A 14,723-nucleotide genomic window follows, 5' to 3' on the forward strand; every position below is an offset into this window, starting at 1 on the left:
ACAGAAGGTGAATATAATTCAAAAATGTTAAGTATTTGCTGATTAAAGAAAACATGAAGGATGCCGCTTAATATTTGGCTTTTATGTGAACTTTAAAGCTTATCCCTCATTCCATTTGTTTTCTTTGTTTTGTAATCTTTATATTATTTTCGTGAAATGTATTTTTGCTCAACATGCATTTCTCGTGGCCACGAGTTTAATGAATAAACCAACCTGCGTGACATTAGTAACCCAGAATTATTTGAGATATTTCGTTTTGAGTTAAGAAATTGTTTGCCTATATTAATTGTTATAGAAATTAATACAATATTAAATAATTATACAGGCGATGCTGTATATGCTAATGCTGTCTGTGCGCAATGTAGACAGCTTTCACAAGTGTTTACATGTATTACATGTTGGCCTACTTCAAATTAAATAGCCCTGCAAGAAACATTTCATGCATCCCACAATCTTGTCCATTGACTGACCTTCTTTTTTTCCCATTATATTTGTATTATTCGTTTGTATTCGTTATTTTTTCCTTCATTTTGATCTCGTTACATAACATTCTGAATGTAAATGATACTGTAAAGGTTCTATGACTGGGGTTTTTACTGGAATGCAGTTTAAAGGTTAAATTTAACATATATTGTATTTTATTTAGTCTAACTAATAGACAAATAACTGAAGAGTGAATCATTCACGTAGTTTCATTTGGAAATAATTTATCGTCACACAGTAAAATAGGCCTACATTCCTTCTCTTAACTAAAGAATTGAACATATAAAATATGAATTGAACATATTTTATTTTGTTTAGTCTAATTAATAGACTAGACTATATAAATATTAAACTGTTTTACTGAGAAATGAATCATTCACGTAGTTTCATTTGTAAATGAAAACATAAATACAATCAAAAAGTCAAAACGTAATTGGCATAATTGTTAGGCGTTAAAAATAAATAGCCCTAACCAGGTATTGAAATAATAATAACCTATAATAAGAATAAATAATAAGTGATTTAGAGCTATCTACTTTTTTCTTTATTGTGAATCTCTTAACCTAAATAACTTTATATATGCTATTTGGCATATATTTAGCAAATATTGTGAACTACAATTGTGCCAATAAAGTTTTGACTTTATGATTGTATTAATGCCCGTGTGTGACCATACGATTTACAAATGGAACGTGAATGATTCACTCGACAATGAAACACTATATAGGTTATAATTAGACTAAAAATGAATATATGCCATATAGTATAATCAAAGCTTTCATGGCATGTCAGCATTTATCATTTAGATTTGGAATGTTAAGAGATCGAAATTAAGGGGGACATACTGAATATAAACGAATAATAAATTTATTACAGAAAAAAAAGGATCAATTAATGGATAAGACTTAAGGATGCATAAAATGTTTCTTGCAGGGCTATTTAATTTGAAGTACTTATATGTAATAAATTCTTGATAAACTTTTGAATGCTGTCTACATCGCGCACAGACATTCGCATATACAGCATTGCCTATTGTTAATATATAACTTAATATTGCATTAATTTCTATAACAATTAATAAAAACATTTCTTAACTCAAAATAAAAAATATTAATAAACCTGTCTCTGATAATCCTGGGTTATTGTCACGCAGTTTGTTTATGCATTAAACATAAGGATGTCGCTACCTCGACAAAATGATCTTGTGGCCTCGACCTAATATGACCTTCCCAGGAATTAATATCTCGTGGCAATGACAAAAAGTAATATGATGTTCCCACGAATTCACATGTGTGGCCACGACAAACATAAGTGAACCGAAGGTGTCCCCTCCAGGTTACCGTACCTTCGGTTCACTTATGTTTGTCGTGCATGTTTGGTACAACTACATATGTATATATTAGCAGTTGCAATGTTGTGTTTTGAGTTGGGTATTAACAGTGTTGTAAAAATATTTAGTGCTGTATAAATTAAACTGAATTGAATTAACCATAAATGCAGATCTGCTTGATATATATGTGTTGTAGACTTCATAAACAATTTTTTATACAGTAAGACAATTTGTGATTGTGATTATTTTTTATTGATTGTCACCAAAATAGGGCCTTTCAAAACCTTTATAAAGTCATCCTTCCTCTGTAAACTGTCTACTAATAGCTGACACAGCACATGCAGGTAAGGGCTTCCTGATGAATACCAGCGGACAACTTGCCTGTATGCTGTCAATATTAATTGTCTTATACTAATGGCATTAAAAAGTGTGACTTTACAGGTATTTATGACCTACATAAAGTCACCTTGTAATTGAGAAACAAAAATGTTCAGATAATTTTGATATTCAAATCTTAATTTTACTATTTATTTGTAAATTCAAGTATTTAGCTCAGAGTAATAAATTATCTCTACCCTAAACATACTCATGTCTGCTGGCCTGGAGAGCATATAGGCTATCTGTAGAACCTATTATGAGTTCAGTCAGCAAGCCTCAAACCTTGGGTGCAAAGTCAGAGACAGCACATCAAGTGTGGAGGGATTTCCCACATAAGCATACAAGGAAACAAAAACGTGTTTATCGCACGGTAGTGTGACATGCTTGATAAACGATTATTAGTTTCTGGTACTGGTAAGTAGAATCAATACCTTTAGATGACCAATGCTATGCTTTTGCCTGATTAGATATGGTTAGCTAACACTGATCTCTCACCAAGACACCTGCCCTGTTTTCCTGACACCACAACTTCATTTGTCTCCTCTGACAGTTGTTCTGTTTAATCCTGGCATGTCCCTGTTCTCTTGGCCACATAGCAGGCTCATAATTGTGTCTGTGGTTCGTCATACGAGTGTAAATAACCATTTAAAATTTTCTCCGCATCGAAACGGTCATTGCGATCCATTGTTTTCCTATGGTTTACATTGACCGCTCTCCCTCTCGTTATGTCACTGCCGGTTTTGGCATTTTTTCAGATGCGGAAGTAAAATTATCTCAAAAACGACTTGATAAAAGCCTTAATAGCGTATTTTGAAGTATATTTTAGATCTGGTTCCTACATTATTTTTCCATACATGAATTCACTGGAGTCTTTAACCTGCAATAACCACTTTAAAGAAGATGTGCTGTTCTGATCTAGAAGCGCTTTTCATTAACTGTACGCAGTTCTGTTTGCCGCACGTGAGCCCAGCGCTCCAGAAACTCTCTAATCAGATCACAGACACAGAGCAAAAACACCCGGACTCTGTTTTAATCTATCTTGGGGATTTTAACAAAGCAAATTTCTCCCGTGAACTGCCAAAATACAGTCAGCATGTTACATGTCCCACCAGAGACAGTATTATATTGGACCACTGTTACACCACAATAAGGAATGCATATCACTCTGTCCGACGGGCAGCTTTGGGGCTCTCTGATCACTGTCTGGATTATCTTATACCAAACTACAGGCAAAAACTTAAATCTGCTAAACCTGTAGCAAAAACTGTAAAGAGATGGTCCAACGAAACAGAGCAGCTTTTACAAACCTGTTTCGAATGGACTGATTGGAGTGTTTTTGAAGCTGCTGCCACCGATCTGGATGAGCTCAGAGAGACTGTAACTTCATATATCAGTTTCTGTGAAGATATGTGCATTTCTACCAGGACTCATTTAACTTACAACAATGACAAACCATGGTTCACTGCAAAACTCAGACAACTCCGTCAGGCCAAAGAAGATGCTTACAGGAAGGAGAACAAAGTCTTGTATAAACAGGCCAAATGCACACTGGAAAAGGAGATCAAAGTAGCAAAGAGGAATTATTCCGAAAAGTTAAGGAACCAATTCTATTCCAGTGACTCTTCATCAGTGTGGAAAGGTCTGAAAGACATCACCAACTACAAGACGCCATCCCCCAGCACTGTGGAGAATCAGCAATTGGCAGACGATCTGAATGAGTTCTATTGCAGGTTTGAAAAAACACCATTTACACACCTCCATCAACCCCCATCTCCCCCACTCCTGCACTTCAGATCAGTAAAGGTAATGTGCGCCAGGTCTTCAGGAAAAAACAAAAGATGAAAGGCACCAGGCCCAGATGGTGTGACGCCAGCCTATCTGAAAACCTGTGCTGACCAGCTAACCCCCATCTTTTCACAGATCTTCAATAGGTCTCTGGAGTTGTGCAAATTCCCTGCCGGCTTCAAATGCTCCACCATCATCCCCGTTCCAAAGAAACCCAAGATAACAGGCTTTAACGACTATAGACCTGTGGCGCTAACATCTGTCGTCATGAAGTCGTTTCGAAAAACTGCTTCCGGCTTATCTGAAGGACATCACCGGACCCTTACTGGATCCCCTGCAGTTTGCTTATTAAGCAAACAGGCCTGTGGTTGATACAGTGAACATGGGTCTGCACTTCATCCTGCAGCATCTGGATAAATCAGGTATTTATGTAAGGATCCTGTTTGTGGACTTCAGTTCGGCCTTCAACACTATCATCCCAAACCTCCTCCTGCCCAAACTAACTCAGCTCTCTGTGCCCACCTCTGTCTGTCAGTAGATCAACAGCTTCCTGACAGACAGGCGGAAGGTTACCAAGCATCAGGAAGCAATGTTTCACTATGTGCAAGAGTGCAACTAATGTCAAGATTCTAAAAATGTTTATCATCTTTTAATCTAAATACAGAAAACCTTTTAGAGGAAGAGTTCATAGACTTGTAGAGAAGTGCAGATTGGCACCTGACTTATTCTCTAAAAGATTTTTTACATTTAGCTTTGACAGGCACACCACAAAACATCACCCAGGGCGGCAATATAGGCAGGTTGGTATTCTACATCATAGGTTAACACCAGACTTTGAGGGGATTGGAAACGTGTTTCGTGCCCGTAGCTCTAAAGTGTGCACAAAAAGGTTGCGCAAACATTTAAGCCCTCCAAAGTCAACTACACAAAACCATCTAAGCGGAGGGGCGCTTAAGAATGGAATTCCATTTGAGTTGGGGATAAAGGTTAAGACTATGTTTTCAGGGATCATTTCTATAGTTTTTGACTTGGAGACGTGTTTCGAAAGTGTTTGTTTCCCAACCCACGATGACGAGCTGTGATGCTACTTTTTGAGAGTGAATCATGAATGAAGTGGCGGCCTTCACCGCAGCTTTGTTGTTGATGAGCGTTCTGTATTGTTTTTGGCAATATTGACGAAAGGAGCATGGGTCTGAGTGGTGGATTGTTTTTAGGAGCTTGGGTTTTGTGTTTGTTGTCCAACACTCAAAAAAATTATTTTTTCAGTTTTGTTCACTTTACCTGAACAATTCTTGTTAAATTAATGCAATTTTAGCTATTTTTCATTTAAACATGATTGTGTCATGTTAAACTGACTTAAAACTGTCACTCGTTGGTTTAACATGAAGTTTTCATTTTAAATGTACATGTTTCAATCACTTAGCTCAGTCAAACTGTTATGACTGAATTAAAAAAAAAATATATATATATATATAATAACTTACATAATATTTATTATTTATTTTAAATATTTTTGTTTATTAATTTATAGATTGTAGAAAAAGATGAACACAGCAAAAAGGCCAGAGTTAAATTAACCCTCGAGGGAGTTTATATGAGTCCACTCTCAAAAGTGTCAAGTTAAGCGGAGTTAAAGTTAATGAGATAATTAGTAAATAATTAATCATTATTGAAGACACCTGATGTTAACAAGCAGAATCGCCAAAGGAGAAAATCACATTTTTTTAAGCAACCATTAAAGTGGTGAGTGTTTGCATTAGTTGGTCTCTTGACCCTTGCTTTCTTTGGGCGAAAACAACCAGACAAGCCAAGACCACTATTCATTAGGGGGTGATGGTTATGTTTTAATGTAGTCATTGCTTGACCTGAATCATTGAACTCACTTTAGAGTCAGATCTCCAAGTTGTTGTTCATTAAAGGAACTGTAACTCAGAGATAAGTTTCTAATAGAGTTCAGTCAAATAACTGTTGTAAATAATTAGTCTCATGAGTCCACAACAAACAATTCTCTCCAGCTTTCTTTAAAATATATTTTAGAAGAATTTCTCACAAGTCAAAACTTAGTTGTTTAGACGCACACAGACATCAAGAACCAGCGTATGAATCTCAACAATGGTGACAAATGACATTCAGATCACAAAGATTTCGGTAACACTTTCTATGAAGCCTGTATTTATAATGCATTATAAGGACATTCTTAATGCATTATAATGCATGCATAATGCCTTATAAATATCATTATAATATGTTATATATTTTTTATAAATAATCATAACAACAGTTACAATGCACTATAATACTTACCTTTTTGTGCTTATAACTTTGATGAGTACAATGCATTATAACACCAGATAAAGTCTCCATTTATAATCCTTCATACGGGTATTATTAATGTACTATAGTGCACACGTAATGCCTTATAAACACAATTATGATTTGCTGTATCATCTAATTAATAATCATAAAAACAGTTACAACACATTATAATACTTACCATTATAACACCAGATGAAGCCTGCATTTACAATGCATTATAAGGGCATTCTTAATGTATTAAAATGCATAATAAGAACATACATATAAGAACGCCCTTATAATGCATTGTAAATGCATACTTCATCTGGTGATATAATGCATTGTACTCATCAAAGTTATAAGCACACAAGGTAAGTATTATAGTGCATCATAACTGTTGCTATGATTGTTTATAAAATTATATAACATATTATAATGCTGTTTATAAGGCATTATGCATGCATTATAATGCATTAAGAATGTCCTCGTAATGCATTATAAATACAGGCTTCATAGAAAGTGTTACCAAGATTTCTTGAAATCATGATTGCCTTTAGTCTGCCTGTTATAACACTGCTACAGCATCCAAACAAAATCTCATTTTAAAAATGTTAAGCTCAAGACCCCAACTAATGCAAACACCTACCACTGTAATGGTTTCTTAAAAAATGTGATTTTCACCTTTGGTGAATATGCTTGTTAACATCAGGTGTCTCCAATAATGATCAATCATCACTTAATTAATTAGTAATTATCTCATTAAATTTTAACCATTAATTCAAGTTAAAAATTAGTCTTTAGATCATGTTTAGTGAATGTCATCTGTTCATGTTAAATGAACACAAATATTTCAAGCTGGTTTAACATAATTCAAATGCGTGGAAATGTGTGTCATAATTATATTAAGTTACACCAACGATTTATTTTTTTGAGTGAGCTGTACATTGAAAAAAATGTTATGTTGAATTTACTTAATTTTATTACGTCAAGGGGTTGCAAGAAAAAAAATTATCTAAATCCAGATATATTTTTTAAGTTGAGTGAATTTATATTTTATAAGTTGAGTTTACTTACATTTTATAAATTGGTTGTACTTATATTTTATACATTGAGTTTATTAATCTCTTTCAGTAATTTCAGATTAATTATATTCATATTTTGAGTAGAATTTGCTCAAATTAATTGTGCAACCAGATCAATTTAATCATTTAATTTCTATATATTAAAATTAATTTTAATCCAATATATATTTTTTTAATCTAGCTGGCAGAGGTGGGACCAAGTCTTTCTATTCAAGTCACAATTTAAAGCTGAGGATCAAATGTTGATGTTTCATTGGTTAAGATGATGCTACCATTATGAAGATCAGTGTTTGCTTTAGTTGGGCTCTTGACCCTTGACTTATTATGTTAGATCTCTCGCTGCAACATCATATGTAGTGCTATAGATTAGAGAGTTTGAATGTAATATGATAGTTATCAGGTAGTGGCCTGATTATATGTAGAGTAACTACTATTGTGTTTAGGTGTTGAATGAGTAGCTCTGTGAAGCTTGACATGTAATTTTTAGTTTGCTACATGTAGGACATACAAATAACTTCAGCTCTTGTGCTATTTAGATACATGCAGACATCAAGAACCAGCATATGAATCTCAACAATGGTAACAATGAACTAAATTCTTCATGCTGCAATGCATGCTGGGTAACACCATAGTAAAAACTCCCATCATGCACTACAGCATGAAGAATTATTGTCACCACTATTGAGGATGGTATGATAAGTGTTAATGTCTAAAAGCCTGAGCTGCTGTAAGTTTCTCAATATTTTAGCACTACAGTGGCATTTTTAATAAGACTTTCTCTCCAGCTGTTTAATAGTTAAATGTCAGTCTATTAACCAAAGAGTAACCATCACCTGATATTCACTCACATGATTTAAAAGCAAAACATGTTAACTGGACTATTACTACAAGTTTTTGATTTAGTAATGTGCAAAAACTTGCTGTAAAACCATATTGCAATTGCTTAAAAGCAATTTACTTTGAGTTACTAAAAGGGTCAAAAGCCCAACTAAAGCAAACACTTATCTTCATGATGGTAGCATCATTTTAACCAATAAAACATCAACATTTGATCCTCTGTAATTCTCGATAACAGCAGGTGTTTATCACTAATGCACAATCATCATTTAATTAGTCACTTAATTATCTCATTACCTTTAAAGGAACCGTATGTAAGAAATTTATGTCAGTTAATCATAAAATGGCCCTGACATGTCACTAGACATTAAGAAATCATGTTCATTTCAAATACTTATATCACTGACAACAGCGGTCCAGGATATTGTCATTTAAAAGTGAGAGTTGCAGCCCTCAACTGATGTTATTGTTGTCATTTTGTGTTTTGGTCTGAGGCTCCACCCTCCAGCTATCTACCAATCACGAAGTCAGTAGAGTTTCGTGATCTGGGTTGCCAGCTCTGTTACAGCTGCAGCTATACGAACGTGTCAGATAAAACATGTATAACGTTATGAAACGTCAAAGACCTCGTTATGATTCCGAAATACGTCGTGACAAAGTCCGAAATAAAACAAGGATTTGTATAGGAGATGCCTTTGAAAGATGGAGACGGCTGAAAACGGAGAAGAATTTGAAGATAGACGCCATCGTTGGTAATTTTCTCCTGGACAGGTAAGATTCATCTATGTTTGGCTAACTTTGCTTCCGTACACAGTGGATTTCCCACGGTCGGCCGTGCTAAATGCGTTCATAAAAAGCTTTATATCGCACCACTAGCAGGGTATGAAAACAACCTATGTTCCGACTGAAATGTGGTATTACAGTACATCTTTTCGAAATATTTGGCTAATCGCCATCTGTAAATTTTTGCGATACATAATTACTTCGCAAAACATCTCTTGTGAAGCATAAACATAATTAACAGAAGAAAAACACATTTCTATGTAGGACTCGTCACTTGCCATTGGAAGCTCCTTGTAGCAGCCTACTCCTGCAGCTTAGCTGGCAACCTCGAGTCAGGGGTGAGCGGGAGGGGATACACCGTTCTACAGTATTTTGAAAGTGATTGCAGTACCAGTTTTGGCCGCAATCCTACATACAGTTCCTTTAACTCTTTGAGGACTTGGGCTTTAAATTGTGACTTGAATAGAAAGACTTGGTCCCACCTCTGCCAGCTGCCATGTTCCAAAACACAGCTTGAGCTGGTCTAACTGGATTTTCCAGTAGGGTGATGCAGCATTCAAACGAGTGCATCACGTTAAATCCCCCCGCTTTGGCGCCTTCAGAAAAACAATGTGTCTGCACATGCGCAGACCGGACAGTATATGGAAATTAAATGAAACGTATTTTTTTCGAATTACTTTTAATTGAATGAAATTAACTTGTTTTACACAAGGGCAGTGAATTTGAAAATTAATAATAAAAAATAAGTAAGATTAAATAACACATTAAAATCAGTTAAATTAACCAGATAAAAACATGTAACATTTACAAGGGGTCAGAATCATTTTTTTCAGTGTACAAGTGCCAAGTGCATACACTGTATGATTCAGGACTTGCATGTGGGAATATGCTGATGAATTATAACAGACGCATGTCTAGCTGTGTCAGCATTTCTGTCTCAAACAGTGAGCACAACTGTTTTCTATGCTGTGAAGTATAATGCTGTGAAGGAAGAGGGCAGGACTACTATGTTTGGGGTATTAGGCTGTCAGTCAGGGCAATTCTTTCATTAGACCCCAACAATCCACAATAGAATATAAAGAAAAAAACTTACTCTTTAGAAAACAGCTTTTACTTCTCTTTCAGTAGTAATTTGCATATGGAGTTATAGACTTTGGAATAATAGTTCATGTCTTTGAGCTTTACAATATAGAACAAATATCAAAACCTCAAAGTAGGAATAACGAAGCAAAAGGTATATAATCGTAATGATAAATATGGTCGATTTCACAACACGAAAAATACACACCACAAAATTTTAACTTCTCACACCAGGGGCACATTCTTTGTATGTGGATTACTTAGTTATCTGGATTTTACTGTTGGCATGACTGAGGAAGTTTTTCAAAGCTCATCTTGGAGTTGCTGTCATAACAACAGGTCCACAAGTTCAAGCCTGGAAGCAGGCTCATTTCACATTAACATGATTAGATTGCATCTTTTTAAACATGATACTGAAAGTCTGGCCCTGCCACTGTTTTCTTACAAAGGCACCCTTTGAACCAGAAAAGTGATAATTGAAAACAACAGCAATAACGATAATTTTTAAATAAATGTGGTAAAATAATTGTAATTGTTGTGTAGTCTGTACCCAGCAGGCACCTTGATGTCAATTTGACGTCAAATACTAGTCAAGACTGCTGTAACATCTTTTTAAATTCATCAGAGATGCTGTAAAATCTTTTTAAATTCCACTTGGATGGCAGTTTCTGAGCAAAAATAGCAAGTTAATCTCACACTGAAATTGATTTAATGTACATGTAGGCCAATTCAATGTATATTTTCATTGTCTGGCGATCTGGAATTTTGGTATGGAGTTAAAGAGAAGGATTATAAATTTTTTGGTAATATTATATCACATTGTGAGTGTATATTAGCACCGTTTGTTGTTTTCTCGTGGCATAGAGCGCTTGGACACGGAAGCGCTGACACGTGACGTCAGCCTTAACAAGTGCATATGTTTGTCGTTCAATTTACATCAAATCATTTTCATGTCAAGTTTTTGAGTTCAGTTTGATTTGCATATTTGACCTGTTTTTTGACGTCAAACTGACGTCTTTTCAACATCAGTTGCCCAGTGGGTAACACTGCAGAATTTGATGCAGAATCAAGAACAATCACTTGTCTATTAGCACAGAGACAGCACTCATAAAGATAATAAATGATATTCGCCTAAATTCTGATTCTGGCAAAACATCAGTGCTGGTATTACTACAGTCGTGGCCAAAAGTTTTGAGAATTACATAAATATTGGAAATTGGAAAAGTTGCTGCTTAAGTTTTTATAATAGCAATTTGCATATACTCCAGAATGTTATGAAGAGTGATCAGATGAATTGCATAGTCCTTCTTTGCCATGAAAATGAACTTAATCCCGAAAAAAACTTTCCACTGCATTTCATTGCTGTCATTAAAGGACCTGCTGAGATCATTTCAGTTATCGTCTTGTTAACTCAGGTGAGAATGTTGACGAGCACAAGGCTGGAGATCATTATGTCAGGCTGATTGGGTTAGAATGGCAGACTTGACATGTTAAAAGGAGGGTGATGCTTGAAATCATTGTTCTTCCATTGTTAACCATGGTGACCTGCAAAGAAATGTGTGCAGCCATCATTGCGTTGCATAAAAATGGCTTCACAGGCAAGGATATTAAGATTGCACCTAAATCAACAATTTATAGGATCATCAAGAACTTCAAGGAAAGAGGTTCAATTCTTGTTAAGAAGGCTCCAGGGCGTCCAAGAAAGTCCAGCAAGCGCCAGGATCGTCTCCTAAAGAGGATTCAGCGGCGGGATCGGAGTGCCACCAGTGCAGAGCTTGCTCAGGAATGGCAGCAGGCAGGTGTGAGCGCATCTGCACGTACAGTGAGGCCAAGACTTTTGGAAGATGGCCTGGTGTCAAGAAGGGCAGCAAAGAAGCCACTTGTCTCCAAAAAAAAAAAACATCAGGGACAGATTGATCTTCTGCAAAAAGTATGGTGAATGGACTGCTGAGGACTGGGCAAAGTCATATTCTCAGATGAAGCCTCTTTCCAAATGTTTGGGGCATCTGGAAAAAGGCTTGTCCGGAGAAGAAAAGGTGAGCGCTACCATCAGTCCTGTGTCATGCCAACAGTAAAGCATCCTGAGACCATTCATGTGTGGGGTTGCTTCTCATCCAAGGGAGTGGGCTCACTCACAATTTTGCCCCAAAACACAGCCATGAATAAAGAATGGTACCAAAACACCCTCCAACAGCAATTCTTCCAACAATCCAACAACAGTTTGGTGAAGAACAATGCATTTTCCAGCACGATGGAGGACCGTGCCATAAGGCAAAAGTGATAACTAAGTGGCTCGGGGACCAAAATGTTAAAATTTTGGGTCCATGGCCTGGAAACTCCCCAGATCTTAATCCCATTGAGAACTTGTGGTCAATCCTCAAGAGGCGGGTGGACAAACAAAAACCCACTAATTCTGACAAACTCCAAGAAGTGATTATGAAAGAATGGGTTGCTATCAGTAAGGATTTGGCCCAGAAGTTGATTGAGAGCATGCCCAGTCGAATTGCAGAGGTCCTGAACAAGAAGAGCCAACACTGCAAATACTGACTCTTTGCATAAATGTCATGTAATTGTCAATAAAAGCCTTTGAAACGTATGAAGTGCTTGTAATTATATTTCAGTACATCACAGAAACAACTGAAACAAAGATCTAAAAGCAGTTTAGCAGTAAACTTTGTGAAAACTAATATTTGTGTCATTCTCAAAACTTTTGACCACGACTGTAGATCTCAGTGCTGCATTCGACACTGTCGATCATAACATTCTTCTAGATAGACTGGAAAACTGGGTCGGGCTTTCTGGGATGGTTCTAAAATGGTCCAGGTCATACTTAGTAGGGAGAGGTTATTATGTAAGTGTAGGAGAACATAAGTCTAAGTGGACATCCATGACATGCGGAGTCCCACAAGGCTCAATTCTTGCGCCACTGTTGTTCAGCCTGTATATACTGCTTATAATGAATGCATAATGCATTATAAAAAAACTTATAATATGTTATATCATCTCATGAGTATTCATAAGAATGTATTATAATTTGTACTTTTTTGTGGTTATAGCTTTTAAGAGAATGATTACCTCCTCATAGTTATAACATATTATAAGTCTCATATCTTGCCATGTTTCTCATGTCACTTTACTTAAAGCATACAAAGACCACTTATAAGTAATTATAATAATATTTCCGAAAGAACCCTAAGATCAGGTATCAGTTTAGATAAATGTGTAATATGAACAGTTTGATGATTTTAATGGTACCCTTCAGACAGCTTTTGATAAGTAACTCTGCAACTGCATGTCAGCTAGCAGTAATTATTATTAAGCTGAATATATGCTAACACTAAATTTCGATGTTTCCCCAAAAGACAAACTATTATGTTATATTATAAGTAACTTTGCAAGTACATGAACATTCTACCTAGCCCAACCATAACCTAAGCCTACTAATACTCTAAGGAGTGTTAGTTGGCATGTAGTTAGAAAGTTTAAGCTTATAGTCAATAGACTTAGGGGACCATCAAAATAAAACGTAATATAATGTAAAAAATAAATGTAATATGATATAGTCCATTATAAATTAAGAAGATTTAATATGCCGTTCATTGTGTGTTATAAATGATCATAATCTTAAAAGTTATAACCTCAAATACTCAAGTATTATAATGTATTATAATTGTTGTTATGATTATTCATGAGATGGTATAACATATTATAAGGTTTCTTATAATGCATTATGCATTTATTATAATGCCTTAGAAATACCGTTATAATGTGTTATAAATAGGGGCTTCATAGAAAGTGTTACCGATGCTTTTTTCCAAAGTGATGTATAAAAAAATATGAACTAATTTGTCAAAGAGTTGAACAAAAATCATAATTCATAATGCCAGGTTTATTAGACAAATAGATCTGGCTGCATTTAAAATATGTGGTACATAATCAGTGTCACTGATTACAGTGGCAATATTTAAGCTATCGTATTTACCACAATCCTGTATTTTTAGCAAAGCAGAATTATTTTAAATTTCTTCGCTGTATCACCATTGCCATTTGCAGGGTTTTTGAATATCAACATATTTGCCCTTTACATTCAACACAAGGATGCACAGTAATCTTAGACAACCTAATCCAAGAACCAAATTAGCCAGAGATCAATTATTACAATAAGATCTGGCAAAGGTCAAATCATCTCATATGTATTAAACGGGGTACAAAGAATAAATCCGAGGAGCCTCTTTTACAAAATGTTGCGTAGAAACTGTCCTACCGACTTAATATTTTTTCAAATGTGAATATGTATGATTTAGAGATCAAACATACGCATGATTTGTATGTGTATACCTTTCTTTAAGATGAAATTTATAAATCACAAATGGACTCGAAATTGTGTGTAGCCGAATAGTTTCAGATATCTGCCTTGTAAACTCTGCCTAATTAATGTCATTAACATCTAACAGAGCACCAGTCAGCTTCCAAATCCTTTACTTGAGAATGGTGAGTGACAAGAATTGCTTAGATTTCTGAATACTTGCAGTACTCCTACTCTACCACAAGGAAAAGTGTGTACATCTGCTTAGACCCTGACAATGGTGCTAAGCACTTTGTCACCTTAGAATTATAAGGTTCTATCTGACATTTTTGTCAAATTTGAGTTATTCACATATTCTTATTCT

At 35.4% G+C, this 14,723-nt stretch overlaps 1 non-coding gene across 1 annotated transcript; it reads left to right on the plus strand.

Moving 5' to 3' along the window:
• Positions 1–4,965: 4,965 nt before the first annotated feature.
• Positions 4,966–5,177, plus strand: LOC141283939 (small nucleolar RNA U3). The gene has a single exon (XR_012338305.1). It is a non-coding gene; the product is annotated as a small nucleolar RNA U3 (small nucleolar RNA).
• Positions 5,178–14,723: the final 9,546 nt, after the last annotated feature.

The sequence above is a fragment of the Garra rufa genome, chromosome 13, assembly GCF_049309525.1.
Source record: "Garra rufa chromosome 13, GarRuf1.0, whole genome shotgun sequence".
In the NCBI taxonomy this organism is placed as follows: Eukaryota; Metazoa; Chordata; class Actinopteri; order Cypriniformes; family Cyprinidae; genus Garra; species Garra rufa.